The sequence below is a fragment of the Rhynchophorus ferrugineus genome, unplaced genomic scaffold (assembly GCF_030347505.1).
Source record: "Rhynchophorus ferrugineus isolate W39M unplaced genomic scaffold, kcgeb_rfMv2 rfM4, whole genome shotgun sequence".
In the NCBI taxonomy this organism is placed as follows: Eukaryota; Metazoa; Arthropoda; class Insecta; order Coleoptera; family Curculionidae; genus Rhynchophorus; species Rhynchophorus ferrugineus.
Window position 1 is genome coordinate 1,058,969 of NW_027472583.1, and position 17,468 is coordinate 1,076,436.

The 17,468-nt window shown below is 31.4% G+C and overlaps 1 protein-coding gene across 1 annotated transcript in view; it reads right to left on the bottom strand.

The window, feature by feature from the left end:
• The window catches only part of LOC143195458 (disintegrin and metalloproteinase domain-containing protein 10), a 185,109-nt gene that overhangs the window by 22,702 nt on the left and 144,939 nt on the right, over positions 1 to 17,468 (bottom strand). The window lies entirely within an intron of this gene.

The window sequence follows — 17,468 nt, forward strand, 5'->3', positions numbered from 1 at the left end:
AATCGGGATATGCATAAGGTACGAGATGTTGTTCATAAACAACGACATTAAGGCAATGGTTTCCGTAAACTACGATGAGATTCTATATAAAGTTGTGTAGAATATATCGCCAAAATCATCTCCGGTTGTTATTATTAATATCCTATAATTTTATTTCTGTTTATTACTAATGTTACTAATATTAATTAAGACCCCAAAACTCCCCAAATGACCTATAATAATTTCTTGAACAAATTAGAGATGATTCTATTCATAATCATTTTTTATATGTTGGGGTATAGGCGATTAAAGTTAGTTTAGCCTCAGAAAGTTTGCTACAATAGCCGCGAATTTCATTCAACAAGAATTGTGATGCGATTACTAGATGTTCTTTAAAATGAAATATCTTCCCCATAATTTATAGTAACATGATACTCCGTTTATTGGATGTTTACGTTTACTTCCTAATGGCTCATAAACGATTATATCAGATGATTGTGTAGTAATTTTAATATTATTTCGACTAGAATGATACAGCGTACTTAGTTGTCCATGCCATAGTTGTACATAAAATTTAATAATTTGAAATTAAAAGCAAATTAAACAGAATTAAAAAAAAATACTTATTTATATAAAAAATACTGTTGATCAAAAATTATTCAGTGTTACTGGAAAGGTACCCAGAATACTCTACAGCAGATCTTAACATATATGTTCTTTGAAATGAAATCGATCTTTCTCATAATTTATAGTAACATGATACACCATTTATTGGATGCTTACGTTTACTTCCTAATGGCTCATAAACGATTATATCAGATGATTGTGTAGTAATTTTAATATTATTTCGACTAGAATGATACAGCGTACTTAGTTGTCCATGCCATAGTTGTACATAAAATTTAATAATTTGAAATTAAAAGCAAATTAAACAGAATTAAAAAAAATTACTTATTTATATGAAAAATACTGTTGATCAAAAATTATTCAGTGTTACTGGAAAGGTACCCAGAATACTCTACAGCAGATCTTAACATATATGTTCTTTGAAATGAAATCGATCTTTCTCATAATTTATAGTAACATGATACACCGTTTATTGGATGTTTACGTTTACTTCCTAATGGCTCATAAACGATTATATCAGATGATTGTGTAGTAATTTTAATATTATTTCGACTAGAATGATACAGCATACTAAGTTGTCCATACCATAGTTGTACATAAAATGTGATAATTTGAAATTAAAAGCAAATTAAACAGAATTAAAAAAAATACTTATTTATATAAAAAATACTGTTGATCAAAAATTATTCAGTGTTACTGGAAAGGTACCCAGAATACTCTACAGCAGATCTTAACATATATGTTCTTTGAAATGAAATCGATCTTTCTCATAATTTATAGTAACATGATACACCGTTTATTGGATGTTTACGTTTACTTCCTAATGGCTCATAAACGATTATATCAGATGATTGTGTAGTAATTTTAATATTATTTCGATTAGAATGATACAGCATACTAAGTTGTCCATACTATAGTTGTACATAAAATGTGATAATTTCAAATTAAAAGCAAATTAAACAGAATTAAAAAAAAATACTTATTTATATAAAAAATACTGTTGATCAAAAATTATTCAGTGTTACTGGAAAGGTACCCAGAATACTCTACAGCAGATCTTAACATATATGTTCTTTGAAATGAAATCGATCTTTCTCATAATTTATAGTAACATGATACACCGTTTATTGGATGTTTACGTTTACTTCCTAATGGCTCATAAACGATTATATCAGATGATTGTGTAGTAATTTTAATATTATTTCGACTAGAATGATACAGCGTACTAAGTTGTCCATACTATAGTTGTACATAAAATGTGATAATTTGAAATTAAAAGCAAATTAAACAGAATTAAAAAAAAAACTTATTTATATAAAAAATACTGTTGATCAAAAATTATTCAGTGTTACTGGAAAGGTACCCAGAATACTCTACAGCAGATCTTAACATATATGTTCTTTGAAATGAAATCGATCTTTCTCATAATTTATAGTAACATGATACACCGTTTATTGGATGTTTACGTTTACTTCCTAATGGCTCATAAACGATTATATCAGATGATTGTGTAGTAATTTTAATATTATTTCGACTAGAATGATACAGCATACTAAGTTGTCCATACTATAGTTGTACATAAAATGTGATAATTTGAAATTAAAAGCAAATTAAACAGAATTAAAAAAAATACTTATTTATATAAAAAATACTGTTGATCAAAAATTATTCAGTGTTACTGGAAAGGTACCCAGAATACTCTACAGCAGATCTTAACATATATGTTCTTTGAAATGAAATCGATCTTTCTCATAATTTATAGTAACATGATACACCGTTTATTGGATGTTTACGTTTACTTCCTAATGGCTCATAAACGATTATATCAGATGATTGTGTAGTAATTTTAATATTATTTCGACTAGAATGATACAGCGTACTAAGTTGTCCATACTATAGTTGTACATAAAATGTGATAATTTGAAATTAAAAGCAAATTAAACAGAATTAAAAAAAAAACTTATTTATATAAAAAATACTGTTGATCAAAAATTATTCAGTGTTACTGGAAAGGTACCCAGAATACTCTACAGCAGATCTTAACATATATGTTCTTTGAAATGAAATCGATCTTTCTCATGATTTATAGTAACATGATACACCGTTTATTGGATGTTTACGTTTACTTCCTAATGGCTCATAAACGATTATATCAGATGATTGTGTAGTAATTTTAATATTATTTCGACTAGAATGATACAGCATACTAAGTTGTCCATACTATAGTTGTACATAAAATGTGATAATTTGAAATTAAAAGCAAATTAAACAGAATTAAAAAAAATACTTATTTATATAAAAAATACTGTTGATCAAAAATTATTCAGTGTTACTGGAAAGGTACCCAGAATACTCTACAGCAGATCTTAACATATATGTTCTTTGAAATGAAATCGATCTTTCTCATAATTTATAGTAACATGATACACCGTTTATTGGATGTTTACGTTTACTTCCTAATGGCTCATAAACGATTATATCAGATGATTGTGTAGTAATTTTAATATTATTTCGACTAGAATGATACAGCGTACTAAGTTGTCCATACTATAGTTGTACATAAAATGTGATAATTTGAAATTAAAAGCAAATTAAACAGAATAAAAAAAATTACTTATTTATATAAAAAATACTGTTGATCAAAAATGATTCAGTGTTACTGGAAAGGTACCCAGAATACTCTACAGCAGATCTTAACATATATGTTCTTTGAAATGAAATCGATCTTTCTCATAATTTACGGTAACATGACAAACTGCAAACAAAATAAATATCATATAGGGTACTAAGTTGCTCATAGCAAATCTTACTGAAATTTGATGATTTTAAATTAAGAGCAAACTAAATACAAATTTTGAGAAGTTTTACTTGTTTAAATTAAATAATAGTGTTGAAAATTATTTATTGTTCCTAGAAAGTTACCAAGAATGGTCTACTACAGATCTTAGAATAGATGCTCTTTGAAATAAGATCTATATTTCTTACAATTTATAGTAACATGATACACTGTTTGTTGGATGTTTACTTTAATTTCCTGGTGGTTCATAACTTATTATATTTGATGTTTCTATATTAATTTTAGTATTATTTAGAACGAGAATAATACAACGTACTAAATTGTCCATAGAATTTCTTACTGAGATTTGACAAGTTTAAATTAAAAGCAAACTAAGTATAATTTTTAAAAAGTTTTACTTGTTTAAATCACATAATAGTGTTATTGAAATTAATTAAGTGTTACTGGAAATTTAGAATGTTATGTTGAGATGAAATCGATCTTTTTCACAATTTATAGTAATAGGATACACCGTTTATTGGATATTTGATGTTTTAGTAATGATTTCAGTATTATTTTGAATTAATTGTTTCCTTTTCTTCTGCAAAAATGGATATTCTCGTTGGATATCACATGATGCAAGGCCATTTTTATACTGCATAGTTAATAATTTCCAACAATACACAAAAAAAATTAAAGCACGCATACACACTGTAGTTACAGATGCAAATTAATGAACTTTTAATTTTTACCTGTCAGCAAGGATGTTTAGAGTTAAACAAGAAGCTTGCTCAACAACGAAAAGTACTGAAAAGCAATTTTAGGTCCTAATATTTCCAATGCCTATCTTTGCTGATGATACTCCTATATTTGCTATTGAAGATAATACTGAATAAGCAACCAGAATACTGGAACACACAAGTAATAATATAAACAAGTAGACTCAGACATGGAGAATGAAAGTTAACGCGAGAACCAAACTATTAGGAGCATATTAAAAAGAAAAGAAAAGAACTGAGATTAAAATTAAAAAAAATTGAAAGATAATCTAAATTATCCATACAGAATAAGTTGCTGGTGTATGTTCCGAGAGAAGTAATATCATAATACAAGTGTTTAAGAAAAAAGTTCTGAAAATAATTGTGGATATATCCAGATACTATCGGAACAAGTGCCTACACAGAGACCTGCGGATTTCAACTGTCATAGAGAGAATTAATAGATTTGTAACAAGACTTGAGGAAAGACTTCACTTCCAAGTTAACACTGAAGTGCTGTAACTCTTGAATAACACTGAACTAGGGCATCAAGACACAAGAGAATAAAACGGTGTAAGCTTATATAGTGAAGTGAAGTGTACTAAATGGTATAAATTCTGAAAAATGCTGCTAAATTTTATATTATTTAGTCTTAAATTTTAAACCACCGCAGAGATAAATGGTAGTTAGTCGGCAACAATTAGTAATAATACATTTGTGATACATATGTATATATACATAAGTTTTGATAATACAGTTGTGTATTATCAAAAAACTCCTTCATCAAAATCGTCCAAAATTTGTATTTTCTCAGAGAGTTTACCTATTATTTTCTCATCTAATTCTCATCAACAAATATTTGATCATGGTGAAAATATTAGCTAGGGTATAACCCCAAATTTACACTGAAGCACTGATGGTAAATGTGACTAAAGAAACAAAGCCATTCAATATTTGAATATTACCAAATTTTATGGTCATATAAAAAGATATTCGTTGAAATCCATATCATTAGACTATATGTTTTAAAAAAGCATGCTAAATATAACTTTCTCAACACCAAACTAATTCTAACCATATTTCAAAATCACCGTGTCGTCCGAAATTTAAATTACGAAATTATTCGTCGAAGAAAAAGAACTTTTCCCATTTAATCCACTTATTTTGAATCCACCACACCTCACCCCACCCTCGTTACTTTTTATATTTCGCGTGCGTTTCTCGCCAAGCTTCGAACTTGTAAATAGATTATACGGAAAAATATAATTTTTTATTTGGCGTAGTTTGCCGAACGCGGACAGGGGGGAGAGACCCACGCCGCTTGTTTTGCTTCGTTTTTATGATCGGAAACTTTTAAATTGAATTAATTACGATCGAGTTCGATGCGAATTCGTTAGGATCGCGTCCGTATCAACTGTCGGCTTTCGAAATGGGAAAAGTTCCACGCTCACCTCCAGATAGTTAGTGAGTATGGCGTTTTTGATACACTTTTTCAACTTTTTAATAAACCCGAATGAGATTCCACGGGAATGCATGATAACTTGATTTGTGGATGCTGAAAATGCGATATTACCAATGGGAATATATTTCGGTAGAGTGTACATAAAATTTAAATATGATTGGAAGTTTTTAATAATTATACCAAACATACAACATTTGCAAATAGTTAAATAGCAAATAAAAACCAGAAGATCGACCTTCTATTATGTTCTCCTGCTCTTCATTCATATCATCTCCATATGTTTCCAGAAAAGAAGTCAAGATGACTATGGAAGGAGCCCTTTATATGCGATAGAGGTAGAAGAAACGCTTTGGGGTCTATTAGGAATGTTTGTTCCTGTTCAGTAATAAAGTTTAGAATCAGTACATTAAATAACAGAAAAATCAGTTAAGTTATTGATAAAGTTTTTCACCATTATCATTAATATTGCAAAATAAAACAAAGTTTTCTTCTACAATAGTAGACCCTGACATATTTCCTAGTTACCCAATCAAAGTTAGGTAGAACAGACTGTTCATCAATAAGAGATTACATGACAGAACAATCCTTCCTCAACATAACAACACTGTTGAAGAAGACTTTCATTCCAAATATACAGAGTGGGAATCTAGACTAAATATATTTAAAAAAACGTATTTAATAATACAGACCAAAAGCTAAAAATTTACTTATATTAACGGTTGTAATGAAAATGTGTACTGTGCTATAATTTTGTCGCTATGATGCGGTTTTGTAGTTTTTTTTAATTTTTCTTCTTCTTTATTTCTTGTATCTTTCTGAATCTAGAATCTACGTATTCTCAGCTAGTCCTCGTATATAGATCATGTCCGTATCAACTGTCGACTTTCGAAATGGGAAAAGTTCCACGCTCACCTCCATGATAGTTAGTGAGTATGGCGTTTTTGATACACTTTTTCAACTTTTTAATAAACCCGAATGATTTTCCACAGGAATACATGATAACTTAATTTGTGGATGCTGAAAATACGATATTACCAATGGGAATATATTTCGGTAGAGTGTATATAAAATTTAAATATGATTGGAAGTTTTTAGTAATTATACCAAACATACAACATTTGCAAATAGTTAAATAGCAAAGAAAAATCAGAAGATCGACCTTCTATTATGTTCTCCTGCTCTTCATTCATATCATCTCCATATGTTTCCAGGAAAGAAGTCAAGATGACTATGGAAGGAGCCCTTTATATGCGATAGAGGTAGAAGAAACGCTTTGGGGTCTATTACGAATGTTTGTTCCTGTTCAGTAATAAAGTTAAGAATCAGTACATTAAATAACAGAAAAATCAGTTAAGTTATTGATAAAGTGTTTCACCATTATCATTAATATTGCAAAATAAAACAAAGTTTCCTTCTACAATAGTAAGAATTATTACCCTGACATATTTCCAAGTTACTCAATCAAAGTTAGGTAGAACAGACTGTTCATCAATAAGAGATTACACGACAGAACAATCCTTCCTCAACATAACAACACTGTTGAAGAAGACTTTAATTCCAAATATACAGAGTGGGAACCTAGACTAAATATATTAAAAAAAAACGTATTTAATAATACAGACCAAAAGCTAAAAATTTACTTTTATTAACGGTTGTAATAAAAATGTGTACTGTGCTATAGTTTTGTAGCTATGATGCGGTTTTATAGTTTTTTTTAATTTTTCTTCTTTATTTCTTGTATCCTTCTGAATCTAGAATCTACGTATTCTAAGCTAGTGCTCATTTATAGATCATGTCCGTATCAACTGTCGACATTCGAAATGGGAAAAGTTCCACGCTCACCTCCATGATAGTTAGTGAATATGGCGTTTTTGATACACTTTTTCAAGTTTTTAATAAACCCGAATGATTTTCCACAGGAATGCATGATAATTTAATTTGTGGATGCTGAAAATACGATATTACCAATGGGAATATATTTCGGTAGAGTGTATATAAAATTTAAATATGATTGGAAGTTTTTAGTAATTATACCGAACATACAACATTTGCAAATAGTTAAATAGCAAAGAAAAACCAGAAGATCGACCTTCTATTATGTTCTCCTGCTCTTCATTCATATAATCTCCATATGTTTCCAGGAAATAAGTCAAGATGACTATGGAAGGAGCCCTTTAAATGCGATAGAGGTAGAAGAAACGCTTTGGGGTCTATTACGAATGTTTGTTCCTGTTCAGTAATAAAGTTAAGAATCAGTACATTAAATAACAGAAAAATCAGTTAAGTTATTGATAAAGTGTTTCACCATTATCATTAATATTGCAAAATAAAACAAAGTTTCCTTCTACAATAGTAAGAATTACCCTGACATATTTCCAAGTTTCTCAATCAAAGTTAGGTAGAACAGACTGTTCATCAATAAGAGATTACACGACAGAACAATCCTTCCTCAACATAACAACACTGTTGAAGAGGACTTTAATTCCAAATATACAGAGTGGGAACCTAGACTAAATATATTAAAAAAAGGTATTTAATAATACAGACCAAAAGCTAAAAATTTACTTTTATTAACAGTTGTAATGAAAATGTGTACTGTGCTATAGTTTTGTCGCTATGATGCGATTTAATAGTTTGTTTTAATTTTTCTTCTTCTTTATTTCTTGTATCTTTCTGAATCTAGAATCTACGTATTCTAAGCTAGTGCTCATATATAGATCATGTCCGTATCAACTGTCGGCTTTCGAAATGGGAAAAGTTCCACGCTCACCTCCAGATAGTTAGTGAGTATGGCGTTTTTGATACACTTTTTCAACTTTTTAATAAACCCGAATGAGATTCCACGGGAATGCATGATAACTTGATTTGTGGATGCTGAAAATGCGATATTACCAATGGGAATATATTTCGGTAGAGTGTACATAAAATTTAAATATGATTGGAAGTTTTTAATAATTATACCAAACATACAACATTTGCAAATAGTTAAATAGCAAAGAAAAACCAGAAGATCGACCTTCTATTATGTTCTCCTGCTCTTCATTCATATCATCTCCATATGTTTCCAGGAAAGAAGTCAAGATGACTATGGAAGGAGCCCTTTATATGCGATAGAGGTAGAAGAAACGCTTTGGGGTCTATTAGGAATGTTTGTTCCTGTTCAGTAATAAAGTTTAGAATCAGTACATTAAATAACAGAAAAATCAGTTAAGTTATTGATAAAGTTTTTCACCATTATCATTAATATTGCAAAATAAAACAAAGTTTTCTTCTACAATAGTAGACCCTGACATATTTCCTAGTTACTCAATCAAAGTTAGGTAGAACAGACTGTTCATCAATAAGAGATTACATGACAGAACAATCCTTCCTCAACATAACAACACTGTTGAAGAAGACTTTCATTCCAAATATACAGAGTGGGAACCTAGACTAAATATATTTAAAAAAACGTATTTAATAATACAGACCAAAAGCTAAAAATTTACTTATATTAACGGTTGTAATGAAAATGTGTACTGTGCTATAATTTTGTCGCTATGATGCGGTTTTATAGTTTTTTTTAATTTTTCTTCTTCTTTATTTCTTGTATCTTTCTGAATCTAGAATCTACGTATTCTCAGCTAGTCCTCGTATATAGATCATGTCCGTATCAACTGTCGACTTTCGAAATGGGAAAAGTTCCACGCTCACCTCCATGATAGTTAGTGAGTATGGCGTTTTTGATACACTTTTTCAACTTTTTAATAAACCCGAATGATTTTCCACAGGAATACATGATAACTTAATTTGTGGATGCTGAAAATACGATATTACCAATGGGAATATATTTCGGTAGAGTGTATATAAAATTTAAATATGATTGGAAGTTTTTAGTAATTATACCAAACATACAACATTTGCAAATAGTTAAATAGCAAAGAAAAATCAGAAGATCGACCTTCTATTATGTTCTCCTGCTCTTCATTCATATCATCTCCATATGTTTCCAGGAAAGAAGTCAAGATGACTATGGAAGGAGCCCTTTATATGCGATAGAGGTAGAAGAAACGCTTTGGGGTCTATTACGAATGTTTGTTCCTGTTCAGTAATAAAGTTAAGAATCAGTACATTAAATAACAGAAAAATCAGTTAAGTTATTGATAAAGTGTTTCACCATTATCATTAATATTGCAAAATAAAACAAAGTTTCCTTCTACAATAGTAAGAATTATTACCCTGACATATTTCCAAGTTACTCAATCAAAGTTAGGTAGAACAGACTGTTCATCAATAAGAGATTACACGACAGAACAATCCTTCCTCAACATAACAACACTGTTGAAGAAGACTTTAATTCCAAATATACAGAGTGGGAACCTAGACTATATATATTAAAAAAAAACGTATTTAATAATACAGACCAAAAGCTAAAAATTTACTTTTATTAACGGTTGTAATAAAAATGTGTACTGTGCTATAGTTTTGTAGCTATGATGCGGTTTTATAGTTTTTTTTAATTTTTCTTCTTTATTTCTTCTATCCTTCTGAATCTAGAATCTACGTATTCTAAGCTAGTGCTCATTTATAGATCATGTCCGTATCAACTGTCGACATTCGAAATGGGAAAAGTTCCACGCTCACCTCCATGATAGTTAGTGAATATGGCGTTTTTGATACACTTTTTCAAGTTTTTAATAAACCCGAATGATTTTCCACAGGAATGCATGATAATTTAATTTGTGGATGCTGAAAATACGATATTACCAATGGGAATATATTTCGGTAGAGTGTATATAAAATTTAAATATGATTGGAAGTTTTTAGTAATTATACCGAACATACAACATTTGCAAATAGTTAAATAGCAAAGAAAAACCAGAAGATCGACCTTCTATTATGTTCTCCTGCTCTTCATTCATATAATCTCCATATGTTTCCAGGAAATAAGTCAAGATGACTATGGAAGGAGCCCTTTATATGCGATAGAGGTAGAAGAAACGCTTTGGGGTCTATTACGAATGTTTGTTCCTGTTCAGTAATAAAGTTAAGAATCAGTACATTAAATAACAGAAAAATCAGTTAAGTTATTGATAAAGTGTTTCACCATTATCATTAATATTGCAAAATAAAACAAAGTTTCCTTCTACAATAGTAAGAATTACCCTGACATATTTCCAAGTTTCTCAATCAAAGTTAGGTAGAACAGACTGTTCATCAATAAGAGATTACACGACAGAACAATCCTTCCTCAACATAACAACACTGTTGAAGAGGACTTTAATTCCAAATATACAGAGTGGGAACCTAGACTAAATATATTAAAAAAAGGTATTTAATAATACAGACCAAAAGCTAAAAATTTACTTTTATTAACAGTTGTAATGAAAATGTGTACTGTGCTATAGTTTTGTCGCTATGATGCGATTTTATAGTTTGTTTTAATTTTTCTTCTTCTTTATTTCTTGTATCTTTCTGAATCTAGAATCTACGTATTCTAAGCTAGTGCTCATATATAGATCATGTCCGTATCAACTGTCGACTTTCGAAATGGGAAAAGTTCCACGCTCACCTCCAGATAGTTAGTGAGTATGGCGTTTTTGATACACTTTTTCAACTTTTTAATAAACCCGAATAAGTTTCCACGGGAATGCATGATAACTTGATTTGTGGATGCTGAAAATGCGATATTACCAATGGAAATATATTTCGGTAGAGTGTATATAAAATTTAAATATGATTGGAAGTTTTTAGTAATTATACCAAACATACAACATTTGCAAATAGTTAAATAGCAAAGAAAAACCAGAAGATCGACCTTCTATTATGTTCTCCTGCTCTTCATTCATATCATCTCCATATGTTTCCAGGAAATAAGTCAAGATGACTATGGAAGGAGCCCTTTAAATGCGATAGAGGTAGAAGAAACGCTTTGGGGTCTATTACGAATTTTTGTTCCTGTTCAGTAATAAAGTTAAGAATCAGTACATTAAATAACAGAAAAATCAGTTAAGTTATTGATAAAGTTTTTCACCATTATCATTAATATTGCAAAATAAAACAAAGTTTTCTTCTACAATAGTAGACCCTGACATATTTCCTAGTTACTCAATCAAAGTTAGGTAGAACAGACTGTTCATCAATAAGAGATTACACGACAGAACAATCCTTCCTCAACATAACAACACTGTTGAAGAGGACTTTAATTCCAAATATACAGAGTGGGAACCTAGACTAAATATATTAAAAAAAGGTATTTAATAATACGGACCAAAAGCTAAAAATTTACTTTTATTAACGGTTGTAATGAAAATGTGTACTGTGCTATAGTTTTGTCGCTATGATGCGGTTTTATAGTTTGTTTTAATTTTTCTTCTTCTTTGTTTCTTGTATTTTTCTGAATCTAGAATCTACGTATTCTAAACTAGTCCTCATATATAGGGATCATTTCTCAATTTTCGACCAAGAATTCATTGCTATTTTTATAATAACTTTTACGTAATAAATAAAAGTAAATAACTAAAAATAACATAGTATAAATTTAGGTAATAATAAAAATTACAGGTGTCTCAAAAAAAGAGTTTGAATATTTACGAAGCCAAGTCATTGAATGGTATTTTGGGACTATAATTCTTGTACCAACTGAACCATGAAATGCAGTTTAAGTTTTTGCAGAATGTCTTGATATAAGTGCGTATCCTCATCACGAAAAACACTCTCCACAATTTCTGCCATTTTTGATGACTTTTCTCGTCCAAATGCTAGTTTTTACACTATTTACACAGTACCTTTATCCTTTTGTTTAGCCTGTTGAAATTTTTTAACTCATTTACTAATGATATAAATTTTTGGCGTACCATTTAGATTCTTTTGACACTCGTTTATCTTCATATAATCATATCTAGTACCACACATATTATAATAATCGCAATACATACTCTAAACATTACGGAAAAATATACGTATTAAAAATCGCTAATTCACATTTTACTACCATTCCAGGACAACAATAAAATACCTGGTATTACCATTCTGAAAGCGACCTCATAAAAAACCTCTAAATACTCCATGCTTCAACCAGAAGCAATAAAAATGCGTCCCGGATTCTTTTACATTGCAAACGACATTTTTCCATTTTATACAAGAGACATGAGGATACAAAAAAAACACGACACACGGACGCAAATGCGTTTTTAATGCTCTCGAATGCGAAACACCGCCAGCTTCCGAAACAACATTCGCGAAAATTTATTGAAGTTATTTGTTTTCACTTATTGTTGTTGTTTGAAAAATGTAACCAATCTAAATGTAACGTATCTCCTATACAGTTGATTGTTCCCCCGCAGTTATGCTATCATTCAATTTTAAAATTAATGCATAGGAAATCGGATATTTGCTTTAATTAATACAAAATGTTAAGTGATTATACAGGGCGGACAAAAAATCCCTTAACATATTGAATGCAAAACATTAACCATAGCTATAAATGTTTATAAGGTATACACAATACAGACGAAATCAGGTGTAGCGACCGCTATGACCCCTTAGGCCACCACGCATTCACCTACAGCAATTTTAAAGGTTGACAACGCTGGTGGATTGGTACCATGCGGTTCCCGGCTATAAAAGATCACCACGTACCACTTCCACAGCGCTGCAGGACTTCCTTAACCTAGCCTAATATCCCGTCCATTCTCCCGTCGACAACATCACTACATAGTATAAAACAAAGTCGCCTTTTCTGTCCCTATATCCCTATGTGCGCTTAAATCTTTAAAACTACCCAACGGATTTTGATGCGGTTTTTTTTCAATAGATAGAGTGATTCAAGAGGAAGGTTTATATGTATAATACATGCATAATATACTAATGCAACATTGCTAATTTTAGAGGTTTCTAACGTGATGTCGTAAATTAACCTATTTTTTTAGGCTTATTTAGCAATTAGCAAAAACGCTGCCTAACCCTACGAGTTAGATCAAATTAATGTACTACAGTATTGTACACCATAAAAAGGTCTACAAAAAAGTCCGCGATGGTATATGTTTATCTTTTAGGGATAACCCACATTAACCATTTTTATTGTTTACTTTTTACGTGAGAAAATGGCTTATTTACGAAGCTATTTTAAGCAATACGGCATTAATCCTTATCGAATTAAGTACCTTAAATACAGTGTGCAATTAATATAGATCAATATGGTTCCTTACAGCATGTAAATTAAACAAATATTTTCGAAGATATTACAAATTTAAAATTTGCGTTTAAAAATGTGTAATGTAATAAAAATTGTATGAATTTAGATATTCCAAAGATAGCAGGAAATCTTCATAGTAAGTATAGGGGAAGAGGAATTGTTTTACTCCAAATTTAATGCGTGCAGGCCAAGGGCAGTAATGAATGAACCAAAAATACTGGATCGATTTTAATCATGTTTTCATTGAGTGACATAGGCATATATATTTTATGCCCGTGCAAAGTCGGAGCGGGCCGCTATGTTTTTATATACAACGTTCATATTTTTTCTGTAGTGTATTTAATTTAGTATCAGCATTGCACCCGTGCGAAGCCGGGGCGGGTCGCTAGTATATCATATAATATCGCAATAAACAAGTTTTTATTCAACCAGTGTCTTCCGTTCCCGTGCGAATTCCTTCCACAAAATAGTAGTGAGTGTTCGGACAAACAATAGCATCGACAGCCACACATTCCGACCGACCAGACGAACATTCCTACGCAGCTATTCGTTTTAATTGATAAAAATGTATTGTTATTATACAGGGTGGATTTAATGGTGTTAAAACTACACAAATTATTATTATGATAACGAATATATCCTCATTGTTGTAACGAATATATCCTCATAGAAAAAAGTTGACTGAGTTGACTGACTCTTATTTATTTACTAGTTTTAAGCCCGTTTTATTGGTTGACCATATTCTTTGATTGAAGCCTGAGAATTGCTGTAAAATTGGTGAAAAAAATGCTGTACCATCGCTACGTAAGAGTATTATTATCAGCGTCATTTGATAACCTATCAAAGCCTAAACTTTTACCTTCTCTCTAAAATAAAGTGCATATAATGTTATATTGAGCCATGAAAGAAAAATGACACACATCATGAGCACACTCACAGAATTAGGGTTTTTAACACAGCAAAGTCACATTCGTAAAATAAAAACTTCATATTATTAATCTCATTATTTACCAGGCACACCTCGTATCACGCCATCCAGTTCCAATTTATTTCCATTCTATGTTTTTCTCTCTCGCCAGAAATAATTTCTGAAATTATATTGGAGAATCACCATAAATCAAACTTGGTAAGAAAATTAGATTTTCGATATATTTTCGCTCATAGAACGTTATCGATTTTCAAATGTATTTTAAATTAGTATTCGAGATAATTTATCACTTCAAATTGTATTTTTTTAACTGAGGCTTTACTTTGAAAAGCGTGTATATGTTTATTTTGTAAATTATTGTCAATAAGTTTTTTTCTCAGTTTTGCGGTCAATTTTTGTGCACTCTTAACATCTTGTCAATTTGAGGAGTAATCAGAAGACCAAAGGTTTGGTGAATAGGACAACTTTCGTATATATAGGTTTTTGCGAACTTTGCTATATGTGGTCGAGCATTGTAATGCTGTCATTTTCCTCAGATACATTAAATGCAATTGATAACGATCTACTGTGAGCTCGATGACTATTCTCTTCCTTGAGTCGTTGTTTCTTAACCAGTTTTTGGATTTATTTCCCCTAAAAAATATTAATATAGCGGTGTTCTAGACCGATATATCGATAATATGTACCAACGATAATATGTATTGAAAAAATACCAAAAATGCTTATCTTCAAATCCTATAGAATACCGAAATTAAAATGTTGCTGACTTGGACAACATCGACTATAATGTAACACGGCACAAGATTAGCGCTCCTGTTGACCCTTGTCGTTTCGAATAAACGTGTCGGTATCAGAACGTGTTCGTTTGTCTCTCTATTCACGTTTTTTCGACGACCAACCAGAAGAAGGTGCTGTCAGAGGGCGATGTCATTCCGAAAGAGAAAGAAAAAAACCGAGGTCATTCGGTGACGTCATCGAAAATTGGTCCACGTATCGGTTTCCGACCTGACAATTTTGTCGGTTTGGCCTGGTGACACTTTGTCTCTCCGGTTAAGGCAGAGGCAGGAGCTTTTACGAAACATGTTCAAATATTTTTACTTAATGCCAATAATAGTTAAATAATAAACAATCATGAATAGTTAAAATGTGTTTATTCAAAATATTGGCTATTTGGTTCTATACATTTTGCCCATATCTCAATTTATGTCTCTTTATGTATTTTTTTGGAACCAAGAGAATAGTTTTTTGAGGCTAGATTATTAAACGAGACATTTTTTAACTTCTTTGAAATCTGAGAAAACTGCTTGCAAACCCCGTGCCCTTCGATGTGAAAAGGGGGTAGTCAGATGGGGCCAGGCCTGGAGAGTATGATGGGTGCGATAAAATTTCCTATCCAACTGATTTCAACACTTCTTGTGACTGGTTTTACTGTATGAGGCGGGATTGCTTTGCTGCAAAATTGACTTATTATATATTTGAGCGTATTGTGGACATTTTCAGATTAATGCACGGTTCAAATTGATCCTTTATATCAGGTTTTAACAGTTCATAATATACGGCACCAACCTGGTCCTAACAGACACAGACCTTAGACTGGCGACCAAAGCGAAATATTAATAGAGACACATAAATGGTTGTCAAATTATAGTTATTCTGATATATTATGCGATTTTATATGAACACTTAGCTGTGCGAAAGTTATGTTCGCGTTGGATCCCACACAATTTGACAATCGCTCAAAAAAAGGCTCGTCTCGATTGCTGCAAGGAAATGCTCAAGAAATTCAATTGCGGTGCTTCGAAGGACGTTTATAAAATCGTGACAGCTGACGAATCATGGATATATTCGTATGAGCCCAAAAGTAAGCAGCAGTCGACTGTATAGGTGTTCCAAGATGAACCAAATCGTGTAATAGTGCCTCTAGAGGATCATAGAACAGTAAATTCTGATTGGTATACAATCAGTTGTTTGCCAGAAGTCTTTGGTGAAATAAGGAAAACAAACAAGAGACGCTGGATTGTTCTTCATCTTGACAATGCGAGCTCCCACACATCGGCTCAAACAAGAGACTATTTGAGCAGTCAAAACATCGAATTGATGGGTCATCCGCCGTACAGCCCTGATTTGGCACCTAATGACTTCTTTTTGTTCCCATCTCTGAAGAATAAACTGCGTGGTCAACGATTTTCATCGCCTGAAGAAGCTATTGAAGCGTTCAAAAATCATGTTTTGAAGATACCTCATTCGGAATGGAATAAATGCTTTGAAAATTGGTTTACACGTATGCAGAACTGTTCGATCATCGTGGCGAGTACTTTGAAAAAGAATAAAATATATATTCGCAGCTTAACTATTTGTTTTTTTCCTATTCCCGAAATATAAATAGTGACCCTCGTAGCCTTCAAGTAAAGAAGAAATTTTCGTTTCAAACTTTACACGGTTCATATCGTATATACGATATAATAAGGTAGTCCCGCATTTTACAATAAAATTCGATGCTATTACCAATGTTAGATGGAAATCGAACATTAACCGTCTTCCAAATGAGCTTCTTTTCGTTATCTGTTCGTTTCGAATAAAAAAAAAAGATTCGGCCTCGTTAAATCTAATCAGATCTCCATTACTATTGAAACATCAAAGCTTGGATACGCCAATGCAAACCACTGGCAGGTCGGTAATGATGTGGAAAAATCACAGTTGCTGGTGTTATTTCGTGGACGTTTTTTAGGTCTCCCGCGTTTGTCATTTCCCTCTGCGACATG